This window comes from Anser cygnoides, chromosome 3 (assembly GCF_040182565.1).
Source record: "Anser cygnoides isolate HZ-2024a breed goose chromosome 3, Taihu_goose_T2T_genome, whole genome shotgun sequence".
Taxonomy (NCBI): domain Eukaryota; kingdom Metazoa; phylum Chordata; class Aves; order Anseriformes; family Anatidae; genus Anser; species Anser cygnoides.
In genome coordinates, this window is record NC_089875.1 from 30,052,881 (window position 1) to 30,070,074 (window position 17,194).

General features: G+C 38.4%; 1 protein-coding gene across 4 annotated transcripts in view; it reads left to right on the forward strand.

The window, feature by feature from the left end:
• CRIPT (CXXC repeat containing interactor of PDZ3 domain) overlaps positions 1-17,194 on the forward strand; it is a 68,173-nt gene that overhangs the window by 5,133 nt on the left and 45,846 nt on the right. The window lies entirely within an intron of this gene.

Sequence of the window (17,194 nt, forward strand, 5' to 3'; positions counted from 1 at the left end):
GAAGCAAGCAGCTGTGAACATGTGAGACTGAGTGTGACTCTGCATTTCTTTTGTCCTTTTGTTCGTTTCTACATAAGAAAGCAATTTCTGTTACGAAGAGTAATAACTGTTTACTGTGCATGCAGCTTATAGGAAAAGAATATTGCTCTAATTCTTGGTGGAGTTTTAATTAGACTTATTTAAGTGTTTACTCTTCCTGCCATATCTTCTTGTCAATCTCATAGGGTTCTGCAACTTTCTTTCAACTATAACAGAAGAACTATCAATGAGCATTTCCCTATGAATAGATATTCTGCTTTAGGTTTCCTTTTGTTCTCTTTTCTAACGCATGACTAATGGTGACTGAACAACCACTGTTCTTTCTATGTGAGTGGGATAAAATAAAGAGTACTGGTGATAAAGTTACTCTCTTTGCTCCTAGCTTGTGCTGTGCTGTGGTTGTGCTGTAAGTAGCCTTCAAAAAGGGGTAGCTTGACATTTCCTGTCATCCTTAAATATCCATTCTTGAGCATTCGGAAAAGCGTCTTCTCCAAATGTATTGACATCCTGCAATTACTAAAACGGTAATTCTTTTGTTTACTGAGCAGCTTTGTCAGATTGATGGGTCTCCCAAAAGAAAAGAGGAATACTGCTACCTTTCATTTTTCAAGTGTCACCTGCACGAACAATTGAGCAAAGGTTTGGGGATTAGCTGGCAGCCTGCAGCTTTATGTCTGCATAGTGGTGTCCACTTGTTTCCAAGCAAATCAAGGAATTGTAATGTTACTGCACATCTCTATGGCACATTCATTGTACAGATGGAAAAAAATATCTCTAATGGGCTTCAAGTTTTGTAGCAAGTGCTTGTTGGCAGAGTGTGTGGTTCTATATCCTTACCTGGTCGCTTGTTTTAGTCCCAAAACGGAGCTCAATAAAGTGTAGCAGGCCTAAGAAAAGTTGTTTTTTAAGCTGTACTTGTGCACCCTTATGTCTTAAGCTATACTATCATAAGAATGAAAAAGAAGGCATTATGTGCAACTAATGCAAAAAATGGGGCCAAGTTTGTTCGTTTTTGTGTTGATTTTCTTTGGATTTAGCAAAAAATGCATGTATGTCTACGTAAATCAGTGTGCCTGTTTACTAGCTTAAATGGATGAAGAACTGTGATTTAGATTGGTACAACTTTAAAAGTATTTCAACTACCTGAAAACAAATTATGAGGTCACTGTGAAAGCCAAGTACATACACGGATCACTGTCCTACGTAGCAACAATTCTGTAACACGCAGACCCTGACAACAGTCACAGAGCACCAACAGAACCATAGTTAATGCAAAGCATATGTTCTGGAGAAAATCTTTCCTTTGTCATAATGGAGACAATAATTTGTAGTGAGGGAAGAGTTAACAGAATTCAGTTATTGTATGCTGGTTTTATTGTAAGGCATTGAAAGACCTTGCTTGAAAGTACTTATTTTCTGACTTCTTTTTTCTGTCTTCTACCACTGTAAGGTATTTTTTGTGTAACTGGTATCCCTTATTGTACTGGCAGTATTGCGTTAAATGTATGAAGACTATTAGAAGTAACAGTTGTAAACCAAGTAATTCTAACCATCTGGAAAAATTAACTGGGGTTTATAGCTGCAAGGCAGTTTTTGATGTAGTAAGTAGCATTTAAAAACAATTGCAAAAAGTCCCATGTTGATGAAAGGAAATCTAAAAATCACAAATTAGGTGGGTTTTAGGATTTCTAAGCTTCTCTGCAAGTCTTTGATAGGACTTCCTGTGTTTTTTAAATAATCGATTCTTTTTTTTTTCTGGTACGTTTTATTTTTTCTTCTCTCTTAATTGAGTTAGAAGAAGTTAAGCATTTTTCCAACTTATCCTTCCCTTCAGACTTCTGTAAGACTTGTTTAAGGTGATTTCAGCTGGCAGATTCTCTGATATTCTCCAAACTCTTCACCCTTTGTGTATGCATGCTATAAGATTAGTTTTGCCATTCTGTAAACAAAACTTTTCTTGTTGTCCTAACATTTTTCAATATCTTTATTTCAAAAGTTTGGCTGTTTGTAATTTGTGAATGCAGTGTATCAATTCAATGTTTATTACACAGTGGAAATACTGGCACTGAATGAACTCTTACCTCATTTTGTAACAGATGTAAAAAGTATAATCCTTTGTTGACAATTATTTTGTGAATAGAGCTTTTGTGCTCTTGTATCCCATTACTGAGCAGCTGCTTTTGCATATTATAATGTATCTCAGGTGAAAAAAAGGAGGTGAACTGTCTTGTTGTTTGGTTAGTTTTTTTGTTTTGTTTTGTTTTTGTAGGGAGGGTGTTTACAGCGGGTACAAACTGTGGCTTGCTGTGCTAGTGGTTTGTCCATACTTAGGATCTTCCATCTGTACCTCTGAACCCTTTTTAGTCTCATGAGAGGCCCAGTTCCTGAAGTCTGTGTAAAATTTGTCGACGTAACAGTCAGCTTCAGAAATGCCAGTTTTCTTCAGAAAGTGTTGTTTTAGAGAGCTTCTACTATAAGTAAAGACCACAAGCGCTGTCCTATGCTTCTGAGCTGCACTACAGTTCAAAGCAATTTTGGTAAATTAACTTAGTTAACTTTTAAATTCATATACAGCTCCAGTATAATGGAATTGTCATACAAATACATTTTTTATTGATGTTATAAATTTCTCATTAGCATGTGATTCTTTTCCTGCAATATTACACCTTGAAAAGCAAAAGAAAATTTGTTATGGAAAGTTACCATTTTTGTTTAATGTAGTAAGAAGAACACATTAATGTTCCCAGATGATCAGACTGTCCTCTAGTTCCCAGGTTATGTAAGAGATTTGTGCTGCCAAATTTAGTTGGATTAGAATTTTTCTCAGTACTACTGAATTCCTATACTCCCTTTGCTGTTTCTGCATGTTAGAGGTATTAGTGAGCTAAGTACGAACAATGTTTTGATGCAGGTTATTGAGAAAAAAAGAGGCAATAGCTATAAAAATGTTACTGGGCATGTAGCAGCCAGTGGGATGAAAATTGAACAGAAGCCACTGAAGGGTCCTTGTTGTCTCAGGGTGTCCTCGCATTGTTCCCAGCCTTCCTCTTTGATATTCTGTTTTTACTGCTGCATAAGCTAGAGAAAGGACCATCCAGGCTAGTCATTTGGAGATGCCACTACAAGACACTAGGACTATTTGAACTCTCCCTTGTAGATTTTTTCCCCCTTCTTAGGCTTATTGTGTTCCTCATAAAAAGCAGTGCAAGAAAGACTTTGTCTTATATGCAGGGATGACAGTGACCTCTTTGCATTGAGTTTTTCTTGAGAGTGGCCCAGACTTGCACCAATATTAAGCAAAATAAGAGATGTACAGGTGTCAGATTGTCTGTTCCACCTATGTACTTGTTCTGGTATCCCTTCCTGCAATCAGCCCATCTCTCCATGCTGCCTCACTTAGTGCACAGATAATCCGGTTCTGTACTGGCTGAGCCTTGCCCTGCCCAAGGTCACTTAGACCAGGACCCTCTGCCAATCTTACTGTCAGAGATTCTGGGGCAGAATGAGTGATGCCTTTGTATTATCAGTAAACATGAGATATGTGCAAAAATTAATAAACAATAGACTGAATTAAGCAGCTGCACGGAGTAACACAATGAACCATGTCACTACATTTTCCTGACAGAGCGATATGTTTCCCAGCCATGGAAAGAGTCCACAGCATGAGAAATGCATTATTCATTGAAAGACAGTAGGCCAAGAGAAGGAGCAAACTACATAGCCAGAGACAGTAGAATGCTCTGTAGATGACAAGAAAGCAAATGTAAGATTTCTTAGGGTTAGTATCAGGGAAAAAAAAGGCTTTTTCATGGTGCAAGTGAAATGTACAGAGAGAATTTCAGTACCTCTAAAATTCCAGTGCTAATGTTCGAACCATGGTATTTAAATTAAGTAAAGATAGTACTTCTGAATGTGTTTGAATATTGTTTTTTTGCTGCCACAAGTATATGCAGGTAGCATTTTGATTAGTTAAAGGAATTTTGTTTATTGTTTACATCACAAAGTTTTGTTTCCAGTGCCTTCAGGGGAAGTACAATGACTTTAGTTTGTAGAATTTGCCTGTAGTCCCATGTTACTTTTCCTTGTGTCAAAAGATCTGCTTCAGCAGGGTCCTTGTGCCAGGCCCTCTGACCTGCACTTAGCTGGCAAAGTTCAGCTGTATGTGTAGGCACTCTTTACACTGCATCTATGGACAGACAGGTTTAAAAACAAAGAGGCAAGCTTGAGCAAGGGAAGTTAAAACTAATCTTGGGGACTAGAAGTAATGCAGATGGATGTTAGTGGGAAACCCTCCTAAATCAGGTCTACCACCACTGACAGAGTAACACGGAATTAGGGCAATGGCTCCTTACATTTGATATGGCAAAATTTAGTTTGCGATAGAATCTTACTCTCAGCGTAGCAGCCCTGAGAGTAAAGGTGTTTAAAAAACCTCCACAACCTCAGACAAGTCATTATTGAACCCGGGTTTTCTGATCTCCTGTAATTATATATATATATATATATGTATATATTCTAAAGAAGGGCTCCTTTCTGTCATTTGCTGTGGATGTTGGAGAATCCAAGGGATGTTGCTGCCCAGTCACTGACTTAAAATATTCATTGCTTAATAGAGAATACTAGAACTATCTTCTCAGTGAGCAGTGGTTCTGCACAAGATTGTGTGCCTGTCTCCTTTGCTTATATTGTCTTACCAGGTCATTGGTTTAGAAAGGTGGCAGGGTGCAAAACCATATACCAGTGACAGGAAACTCATCTTGAATGTCATCAGAGAACGAACACATTGCCACCTCACAGCTGAGGTTTGCTATTAAGCAAAGATATTTTTACCATCCCAGTCAGCAGAACTGGATGGACAATCTGATCAGGCATGAGGACAGCCCTTACAAATAAGGGCCAAATGTTTCTTTTAGTGAAGGTTATAAATGTGCCGCATTGCGAAGAGCAGTTGGCTTTGAAGTGATTCTCTTCCTCCTGGACTTACTCTTTTATGGAAGAAGCTGTCATCTGAAATTCATCAGAAACTGATTTTTCATCAACTTTTATGGGTGGGGGCTGCAGTTCGCTTAGCAAAACTTGCATGAGGTCTACACGTGTTCACTGTGTCTGGCAAATACCAGCAGAAGACTTGGGTTCTCTGCCGATAAGGAGTGCTTACTTCACCCGCTTTAGGACAACAGGAACAGATGTGTCGAAGGGACCTGGAAGAATTTGTTTGAAATCTTGCCAAGAAACTAAAGGGAAAACTGAGGGCAGCCTTTTCCATGTGGGTAGTGCTGGTGAAGATTGCTTTCTTACATGGTTCATGAAGACAAACATTTGTGAAATGGAACCATTTTTTTTTTTGCCTTTATGCCATTCATTTTCAGTAAATGGCAAGTGTATTTTTCAGGCACTGCTGAAGTGATGGCCAAATAACTACCTAATTAAGCAGGCATTTCCAGACTAGCTTTCAAGTGGTAGAGAAGCTCCAGAAACTACTTCTCTCCTTTCTGTCTCTCTGCACTGAAAGACACAGACTGAACTTGGCGATGTTAGCGATTCATTAAGGGTGTTTTTCAGAGCAAATCATAAGAACTTCCTGCAAATGCACTTACTACGTGCTTGTCTGCCAAGTCTTATTGGGAAAACAAATGTTGAGATTTTATTTTTTTTCTGCCTCATCATAGTTATGATGATTAAATATCAGCATTGTTAACTGTTTCAGTTCATATGCAAACGCACAGAACTCAGAGTTGCCATTTTCTACTGGTTAATGGGTCTCAGCACAGGCATCTTAAACACTGTTACTAGGCCATTTTACAGGGAATCATTGCTGGCCATTGATTTTCTTTTATTGGTTTTGCTGACATAAAGGTAAGGATTTTAAGTTTATGCAATTTTCAGGTTGTCATGAACGCTTACTGTTCTGATACACTTACTCCTGTTCACTAGCACATCAGTGTAACTGGGCCTGTGTGATGAAAGGCATTCATGGCTGTTAAGTAGTTGGCATGTAACCCTGTTCTATTGCTTTCTTGTTATTGATTAAAATAATTAAATTCATAGAATCATGGAATAGTTTGGATTGGAAGGGACCTTAAAGCCCATCTAATTCCAACCCCCTGCCATGGGCAGGGACACCTCCCACCAGACCAGGCTGCCCAAAGCCCCATCCAGCCTGGCCTTGAGCACCTCCAGGGATGGGGCATCCACAGCTTCTCTGGGCAGCCTGTGCCAGTGCCTCACCACCCTCAGAGTAAAGAATTTCCTCCTAACATCTAATCTAAATCTACCCTTTTTTAGTTTAAAAATCTTCTCCAGTATAAGTCTATATATATGACAAGGTCATGAGGCTAGTTTGGAGGTGAATATATAGATTAACCAGGTTTTGACAAGTGCACCTCTCACATGCTAGCTGTAAAATGAAGTTTTATAAAGACTGCTCTACCATAAAGTGCCATAGGCTCTGGCTTTATTCCTTCCTTTATACTGATAATGAAAAGACAGTGCTCAATTGAGGGAGAAAATGGTAACACTAGCAACAGTAAAAGCGTGTGGTGCACAAGTGCACGCTTCTGTCCTTGAGCACTTGATAAGTGTTTATTTTCCCTTGCAACAGCAGGCAAGGTAGATAAATAAGAACCATTTGGTTGATCTGTCTAAGGCTACCAAGGAAGGTGGTCAGGTTGGAGTTAGAACTTATTTTTTTAAAATGTGGCATGTGTATATTGATAGGAAATGGCTTGTCTCTCTGTTGTGTGTAAAACTTACTGTATAATTTACTGTCTGACCAGGGCTGAATAAGACAGGAGTTCAACACAGGAGCCAATATAATGAAGGAGTTGATTAATTCAGAAACCAAATAGAGCACAGTTTTTATGTTCTTTGTGTTTGTTTTTTTTTTTTTTTCCTGGAAGACCATTTGAACAGTTTTCCAAACCACTTTATGTTTATGTGGACTTGCATATACATAAGTTTTACCACCAATACTTGATACTTTGGGCTATACAGCTAGTTAATTTGTGTAAAGATTTTCTCTTTTTAATTGTTCAACTTTCAGTGTTGGTTAAATTTAGGCAGGGAATATGGTATTTATTGAACATTTCATACATAAAACAGTATCAATTTAACTCTCTTATTTGGACAACTAAGAGTTTTAATATATTCTCCCAATTCTACCTAAGTTTAAAGCATATCCAGGTTGTTATAAGACAACATTTTATCAAGATGAGTCAAGAGGGATATGGTGCATTGAGGAGTACACAACTATCTCTGAAAGCACGTTTGCATGTGGAAAATGCTACATTTATAAAATAGGTACAACCAAGAACACCGGAGAAAGAACAGGTATTAAAATCAAACAATAATAAAATAAATCAATAATAAAGAAAACCCCCAAACATCTATAGATGATAAACTTTTGATTCAAAATCAGATTAACGGTCACATAATGGTACTGCACAGTATGAATAAGGTACAAAACATGGCCTGTTCATGTTAATAGAAAATGTCACTTGTTCCTTCTCATTTATAACTGCTGTCTGATTTACTGTTATTGTGGGCTTATTTCCAATAAAGCTTTAATAAAAATCCAGGTTGCCACTAGCAGATAAATAGCAATGCAATACCAGGTGATCTTTTCCGTGTGCATAAGGATCTGGAAAGACTGTTTGATTCCAGAGATCTTAAGAAATGGCGTAACATTACCTTATTTTTTCCGCAAAAAGTGGCAAAAGGGACTGCTGAACTGGAGTTTCCAGCTATCACTAAATAAATTACCTTCACAGGAGGAACATGGTAGCCTGTTTACTGATGATTAAGCATTCTCCATGTAATAAAACATGCTGAAAGTACACTACTGTTTTACTGTAATGTTATAGACTTTGCATGGTATATCATTATATGATGCGTTATGTCATTCAATCCATTGCAAACCTGTTCTAGGAAATTGCTTTAGGATAAGGAAAAGGATTAAGAATATTTTTTTGGCATAGAGGTCTAAAAAACACAGCTTCATCCTCGCTTCTTTGGATCCTGCAGAAGGCACCATAAACGCTCCATGTATCTGAAGAGTTGTAATTTCAGGATGTTGAAGCATTCGTGCTGAGAAAAGGGGCAGTTCTGGAAAATAATGGCTCTCTGCAGCCACTTACTTTCATTCTACTCCACTTAGCCAAATTTCTGCTGATGACTTTTAGAAATGAGCAAGTAATTGCCTCACTATTTCTCCAGTGGTCCGTGACTTCCAAAGGGCAGCTAACCAGACAGCATTTTCTGTAGCAGTGTGACACTTGCCATACCAGCTGCGAGTTTTAGCTTGCACTCTAGTTCTGCCAGCCAGCCAGGATGGAGGACACTGTAAAAGCAGATTCCTGTATCTTCTGCCTGTTCAAAGGGGCAACTGGCTATAGAAACCTTTTTTTTTTCCTTTTTTTTTTTGGTTTTGTTTTAGTTTTATTTAATTTTATTAGTGCATCTTTTGGAAAGTAAACCATAGAATACTTTGAAATAGGACAGAATCCTCAAGATTAGGGCTCCAGACCATTAGAGGTCACCTAGAATGTGATTTCAGTGAAAATCTCACCAAAATGCCTTATTACCTTTGTAGATCTGTAGTTAAGTTCGTCTTCTGGGGGCTTTGTTAGTAGTTACTTGGGATGAGTTGGTTTGTCTTTAATTGTTTTGGGTGGAAATGAGTAGGATATTTTAGTAGGATATTTTTGTATATTTTTAAAGTGTTACAGTGGCATTGTGCTGCCAACAGTGAGAAAATACGTTGTCTGTTTTTTGTTGGGTAGCTATGAATTAAGTACTTGCATACTCTAGCAAGAGTTTTAGAAGACTGCAAGGTGCTAACAAGAAGTGAGAGCAAAGCTGTGAAATCGCTGTTGCTCTCATATGGATTCTCCAAACTTAACACATACGTAACACATATGGTGATCAGTTTCTGGCAATTGTTTTTACCGTTAGTACCATTAAACTGTGATTCAGGAGCTGTTTCCATTTCATTCTTGATCAGCATCATGAACTCTTCCATGGATTTTGGATCTTCTTGCAAGCGTGCAAGAATGGTGCTGTTGACTGGCCTGCTGCTTGTCAACTCTAAGCATTGCCACACATATATGTCCACAAAATGGCTTGTTAGATGTTTGGCCTTAGTTTACTATCACAGAATCACAGCATGGTTGAGGTTGGAAGGGACCTCTGGAGGTCATCTGGTCCAAACCCACCTGCTCAAGCAGGGCCCCCTGGAATTGCTTGCTCAGGAAATATTCTGAAGTCTTTTAAGTCTGGATAAAAGTTCACAGGAGCATCATTAGAAAAGCTCTGAAACGAACTGCTGTTTTCAGTAATGAACGTGTAAGTATGTTTCAGTTAATCAGAAAATCCATATATCTCTGTATTCCCCTTTCCCATAGGAATAATTTACCTTTTATCTTTAGACCTCTAGGTTGGAATTCATGGTGAAATTCTGACTGAAGACAAGTCCACCTTCATTGTCTTGGGAATCAGATACCTAGCAAGTGTTAAGGGGTACTTAACAGTACTTGTGAAATACTGTTGAGATGGTCCTGCTGCACTCCAGGTACCCTCCATTTAAAGAAAGTATTAGGGACACCTGGTCCTATTAGCATAAGCCAGGGAAGTACGTGCCTTGCATTACATGGTTCAGCTATGGATGAACCCATTTTCCTTTGTCAGGCTGGAGTTACATCAGCATCCATCCATGGATGTTTTAACCCATCAAGTTTATACGTGTAGTTATGATCCTCTGAAATCAGTATATGAAAAACAATGCTTTTTCTGTGAGACATCTGCCAAACAAAACAAAAAATCATATTTTACTAGTGTGATCTATTTCTAGTGCATTATCAGTTCTGCTATCACAATTGTAAAACGATCTCCAATGTCTATGTGTTGCAGTTCAGAAGTTCAGAGTACAGTAGAAATACAGCATGGTCACTGACACATTTTTATTATTTTTGTCTCTTTGGTATGTGGACCATTCTTTTTCTTTTTTTTTCAAACTTAGGGCATATGCTGATTATTTGATAGCCTCAGCCTGTTCAACAAAATTCCATTTGTGAGAAATCTTTTTGCCTACACAAAAAATAAGGCACCAGTCTGAGAGTTATAGGTATCCCTGATTTGCTTACAAAAGTAATCTGGCAAACCTCGCAGATGACCAGCAGGGTCACCAGCAGCTGCCAGTAAAATAAGTATGCCTGGTGGTTAGATCTTAACTAAGCAGATCACAGAATAATCACCCTTCATACAGGATTTAGCTCCCTGCCAAGTCCCTCACCGCTGAGAAGTCTGGGCAATAGGAAAATATTTGCAGCATGCCTATGAGGCTATTTCAGTTCAGGGTGAGGTGCCAACTCCTCAATTATGTGCCTCTCACAGGGAACACCTCCTGCCAATTTTTTCCTGCCTGTAGATGATGGCAAGTGTTTAATATGCAACCTTTCAAGAAGTCTGATTGGGATGTAGGTTTAGAAGAGACATTTCCATGGTCTGAAAGACCGTTGCTGGAAATACAGCTGGAAATAACTACACAAACTATAATAAAATTCTATTATGTAAACTCTAATTTCCTACCAAATAAAAATATTTTGACATCACTGTCATAGTCTGCTAGTGGTACAAACAAACCACAGACTATATGCACTGTTCTTGTTGTCTGTAAGACCACAGCACGATTGCAGTACCCAGATGTGTTAGCTGCGAATCCAACCCTTTGAGTGATTCACCACTTACTTCTGAAAATGAGACTTGCCTCCTGCGCCTTAACTGTAGCATTCCACGGGTCATTTGGTTGTCCATATACAAGCAATTCCCTTGCAAACTTGCTATATGCAACAACTTTCTTTCTTTTTAAGTGTCTGGTGTGTACCTGCAAAAAGAAAGAGTGTAAATGCTGAATGACTAGTAGGAGTGATCCTGAAAGGAAAGGTGAAGGCTAAATAAAGCAAGGACTGAGGAGGATTTCTGTGCCAGTTCTACGGGACTGCCCATGGTCACAGCAGCACTAATCAGGAATAAAAAAGAAATCACCTATAAGAAATATCAGTTACCCTTTTCTAGCATAATAGAATATAAACATTAGAAATATGAATAAATACATGTCATGTTGAATAAGTGCTTATGTATGTAGAGAACACATCTTAGTGATTAGCAAATAGAAGACCCAATTTAAAGTAGAAGCTACAGTCTGCTGCAAATAAACACTAGATTATTAATCAATGAGAATCAAACTTTTCTGGGGGGAAATAACAAAAATGTGGAAATGGAGAAGAAGATAAAATCAACTATTCAAGTCAGGAATTTCCATCTGCCAAAGTAAATCATGATTAAAACGGTAATTCAGATGATTAAATCAGTCTACTTTGAGGCACAGCTTGTAGATGTCTGGCTCACAGGCAGGATTTTTGGTGAGGAGGAAAGCAGGCAGTTAGATTTTTGCAATTTCCAAGTGATACAAGCTGCCAAGGATTAGCATGGAGTGTGCACTGGTGCCATAAAAAGAGAAAACTTCAGGTAAGCAGCACTGGTATAGACGAAGTGTATAACTGAAGAAAAAAGTTGTTGTTCTACTGCAGAGAAAAAACAATCAGCTTTATTCAGGTGTCATTCTTAACAAATGAAAGTATTGGGAGTTTCAGTTGTGAAAGGATTTCAAGATAGTGAATGCAAAATTTGGATTAAGTTTGTCTAACTGGGTAGAGATAATTCTTTAGCATAGTTTGCATAGTGTTTACCTGAGCAATACTCCTGCTATAGGCATTCACTTCAGTGGGAATTCTGAATGCCTAGAGGAGTGCAGATTTATCCCTTACTAGGCCGTGAGCTTTCTGCTATCTAGCTGTAGAAGTAAATATAACTCTATTGCTTTCAGTGCTTATCTAGAGTGACCAGCCCTGGACTGCTTTATGCCACAGGTACAACTACTTTCCCATTTCATCCTTCTTTCCAACTATCCTCCTAAGAAGCTACTGTTTTACATATTTCTTTATGTATCCTTTATTCTCTTTACTATTATATTCAGTTTTATTTTCTTTTATTCAACAAAACATCCAAGACTCTGAAGAAAACACCTTTTCCATAAAACAGCTGGAGATTAATTGACTTGCAGAAGAAGGGTGTTAAGTGTTGCTTATAAAGGGAAAACCTGCCAGTATCCTTGATGATCATCATCTCGTCATGACCTTCATCAGATAACATCACTGAGCATACCTGAAAGGACAGAAATGAGCTTTTAGTGGAAAGCAAATATCTGACATATGGAAAAGTGCCCTAGGGGTACTCACAGTTGTACAGCAACAAATGAGCCCTACAGACCAAAAAGCCAAAGAGAAATTTGCTGAATGGGAAAATGGGAAGTGCGGGTGTACATTCCAGCACTTGAAAACAGCTTTGGGATTAGTGTGTTCTGAGCTGAAGAAATCTGAAGTTGACCTATTGTGGTTACTCTGAAGAATGAGTAGGAATAGGAGTTTGCATCCAAACTTGCCCTTTCATCTTTCCATCTGTTCAAGAAAGTGAGGGTTCAAAAAGTGAGAGTTCAAAAGTGAGCGTTGAAAATTCTGGGTTCAAATACTATGACTCAGGTACATTTCTAGTCTTGAGCCATTCACCTGGATAGGAAAGTGGCAGAGATTTCACCAAGTTTGAATGCTGACAAATTTTAATCCCAGTCACAATGTGGTAATTATTTAGGATTAAATTTGATTTTCTTTAGCTGTTTTACCGGTCACAAATCAAGACCCATTAACATGTTCTTCTAAATGTGGGGTCTTATATAACACTCATAAGGTCGTTTTCCAGTACTCTGACAATGACATGAATTTGTTATACAGAAAGAATCAAATGAACCAAATGAAAATCAAAGTAGAACCCCAAGTTTACAAGTAGTGAGTGTCCTGATGTGAGGGGATGAGAAAGTAGCCCCCCATGCGCACTGTAGCAGAAGAGGAACCTCCTCCCAGACTTTGAATTACAACGAAGCAGAATCAAGTTGACACACAGAAGCCATGATCGCTGAATGAAATGAGTCACAGCAAAAGCACTAGGTTAAGGATTATTTTCAGTTTCGTAGACAAAAGGCTGCAGCCCAGAAAGAAGTGAGCATTTATTTGAGAGAAAGGAAATTTTCCAGGATTACAAGAAACTGAGCAGAAGAGGCAATTTTTTTAAGGATTTTTTTTGGGTATAGCAATTCTCACATTTTCCATAATGTGCCTCTCTTTTGTACTTAATTCCCTCCAGTTATCTGTCATTTTCTTCATTCCAATCCTTCTTTTAAGTCATTGTTCTAGTGCTGCCTAAAAATCTCATTACCAGTTATTAACAATGCGACAACATTATCATAGCCTTAAACTTACTAAAGAATTGAGCATCTTGCCAGTGGAGAAACAGAGAAACTGACAACTGAACTTATAAAAAGAAGGGAAAAGCACAGTCAGGCTAAGTGTGAAGGATGAGCTCTACAAATCTCTCTTCTCATCACCTGCTAAGTGTTCCATTTTTTTAAATTGCTCCTAGATAATGTTTTGGTCAGACTACTGCCTGACCCGGTGTATGACCTGGTTCAGTGAAGCACCATGTTAGCCCAGGCAATCTCCATGTGAACAGAGGTAGTAGATACATGTAAACACTTTCAAAACCTGGTCTTTGGTTTTAATATTAAATTATCATACATAATTAAAGGAGAAACATCTTAAAAGGTGGCTTTGAATAGGGTCTCAGAATGAAAGATAAACAAAAACATGCATGTCGGTGTTTGTTCTTATTTTTATTTCATTAATAACAAATATGTTTGTAACCACGTGCTGATTTTTCTTTGAGTGGAGATAAGTATTTTAGTTGGTCTTTAAATACTGACTCATTTTAACTCATACTGAAATGCTTGCCCTTGACATACTTACAACAGAAGAAGTAATAGGAGGACTTTCTAACCTACTGTTATGTGAATATCCAGAGTTAAAAAGGTAAGACTATCAGTGGTAGAAGTAATGTGTGGAAAGGATTTCTGAAGGAATGTGAAGAAGATTTTAAAGCATACAAATTTAATCTGTAGGAGTAAAGTTCAGATTATTTATCATCCCCGTTACTAAAAATGGCAAAAAAGAAATAAAAACCCTGTTCAGTTTTGGAAGCAGGACCCTTTCTTATTTTAATAAAGAATCTTTTTTTTTTTTTTAATTAAAAAGATTCTTTGTACATGTGTCTGATTTGCCTGACCCTTGAGTTAAAATAGGCCATCACAGCAACAGGGTATCATTAAGTAAAAAATTATCGCTCAAGAAGTAGGAATACAATGCTCCTCTTAAAAAAACAAAACAAAACAAAACAAAAAACAGCCAGCACCTGGGCTGCATCCTTTGTATCAGGAATGTCTGGTTTTCCTGACCTTGGGAGGCACATGCTAAAATCTTATTATGGCTGGGAGCTGTAAGTCATATTTCACATACTGCAGGAGACAATGGGTGGAGAATCTGCAGTTGGCTCGCTCCCTTTTATGCTTGACTCTTCAAAACCCCCTGGGACACAATTGGATACCTACCATATGGCACAGCCTTGACATTGGCTATGTATGTGATGCTCAAAAGTCTGTACATTGGGCATTCCTGATCAGCATCCTTCTCAATCCTCAAACTAGAGAGGTAAATTTTAAAGAAATACAGATATAACAAGGAATTTAAAACAGCCTCCAAAAGGATGATATAAAATGATACTACTGTCATGGATTAGCTGTTGCAAAGACAATTCTGGGTAATCAGACAGTTAAGCAAGGTGTAATGGCTACCTCTAGTTAGAGACAGACAGCAGAATTCTGTGCAGAGCGAACAGAGGTGCAGAGTCAGACCTTACACTGCCCTAACATTGTGACTGGCTCGGGACGGGGCTCTGGGAGCCTTCCTCCACAGCCCTGCTAGAACAGCTCGTTCTTTGGTTTAGGACCTTCTGACAGGGAAAGGGACCTCTTGTGACAGCACATTGAATAACAAGGGAGTAGGTAGTAGAGAATCCCATTATCACAACTTCTGGGAGTGCATCTCCTAGTTGACTGGTGTTGAAACTTCTTTCTTTTGGGGAAAGGCTGTCTTTACACAGCTCTGCACAGCACAGTGAGGCTCAGTGTGGCAAGGCACAGCCACCTGCCTCTTGCTTCAGCTGCACGCTGCCTGATACCTGCAGACCCCATGCTCCCCTGGCCCAGTCCCAGCCCAGCTCCCTTCCTGCATCCAGCATCCAACTGAAGCTACCTTTGAGATGCCAGACAACCCGTTCTCTTGAGTCTTGCTTCATGTGTCATGACGCTCCAACCATCCAGGCTTTCCTCAGTGACACATCTGCACTTTACTCCACCTTACTACGAAGTCAGGCTTGCACTGTGTTTAGAAGATGTTCGTTACAAAGATAATTGTAAAGCTTGCAAAAAGTGTGTGAGCTGTGCACACAGCAGTAAGTGCAGGGCACGCTTACCCCATTTGATACACAGAGCCAAGTTGCAAAGTTGTGTACCGGACAAATTAGAACATGGTAAAATCTGTTCATACCTATTAATCTGAGACAACACCTTTATGTAGAGCAGTGGCTGTTCTGGATCAAACAGTAGATAATAATCTGCAATTTCTCCTTGATTTTGCCATATACAAGAAGTATGACATTCTTAATTTTCATTTTACTCAAGCAATTAACTGAAAATAGTCTATGAACCACTGGCAATCATCTCAGGTATGCCGTCTCATGGGTGGATCTGCAAGGTCTGGAAAAGAGAAATGGTATCCGTTCAGCTCCACAGAAACATCAGAAATTAGAGACTCATCAGCATAACTTTGTGCCCTGGAGAGTTTTGGCATAAACCACTGAAGAAAGAATATATGAGTGCCTAGTTAAGACACTGCTAACCATCCACCTACAAGCCCCCTACACCAATCTGTCATTAGATGAACCAGTCTAATTTTCTTTAAGAGAATTACTAGCTTGGTAAGAAACTGAGGAAATGTAGATGTATGTACAGAAAATAACCACCTCTGTAGCAGTGCAGCAGAAAAGTATGTGGAACAAAGTATTTTACAAAATGCATCTGAGTCAACTAAGTAGTGTCATTCTAGGCTGAATGGACAGGGCTGTCGTATTTTGAACAGGGGAAGTAATTATTCTGCTCTATTTGATCATTTTAAAGGCTTAGTTGGAAAACTTTTGGAAAACTTTGTCCTGATGGCCGATATAAAATAAATAAAAATAAAAATAAATAAATAAATAAATAATAAAATAAATAAAAATAAATTAATTTAAAGCAAAGCTTAAGGAATGAGTTTGTTCTCTTAAAAAAAAGAGGTTATAGGTAGAGATTTTAAGTTTTCCAGTGCGTGAATGGTTGTTAGTAAATGTGGTGCTCAGCTGTTCTTCATCCTTACAATAGTAAGTTACCATCATTTAGCCAGCATAAATACTACTTATAATGTTTTTACAAAGTTCTAGTTTTATTTGGTGGGTATTCTACAAAAAAAAAAAAATTCTAATTCTCCCAAAGTTTCCTTGCAACCTTTGATCCATCCACATTTGATTAAAGCTGGGTACAGAAAAAAATCTTGACTCAAAAGCTTACAAAACAAGAATAGCATTACTCCACAGTGTGGAACTTCCACCAGCTTTCACAACTCTCCACAAAAATCAACCCCCCAAACCTAACCAACTAACCACAAGCACCCTTAGCCGGGCAGGAAAAGAGAGGAACCCTTCCCAAGCCCCAGTCAGCTTCCTGGGGCACTTACCTGGGGTGAAGCATGCTTAGGTAGGGATACCTGTTTAACTTGAATCAGACCACCACATTGAGGCTTCCAATACTGTATTTATGAATACCTTATGAGTAAGAACATAAAAAAAAGTGCTTAAGAGAAGAGCAGTTGGAAATACATAAAGAGAGAACCTAACAGCCCATCCTGAGAAGAGCAATCCATCAAGAATTCATGTCTACGTGTTAAAGTAAGCATGGCCTAATAGGCTTGTTGACCAGGGGGGTTTTGCCTTATGAATCTGGATTATCAGATACTGGTTTGTTTTAGAAAAGTTTTTTTGTTTACCTATTTACTATTTCAGCAAAATCCCCATTTTAGTGCAGGTTTAGGTCAGAGTTAATCATATAGAATCATAGAATGGCCTG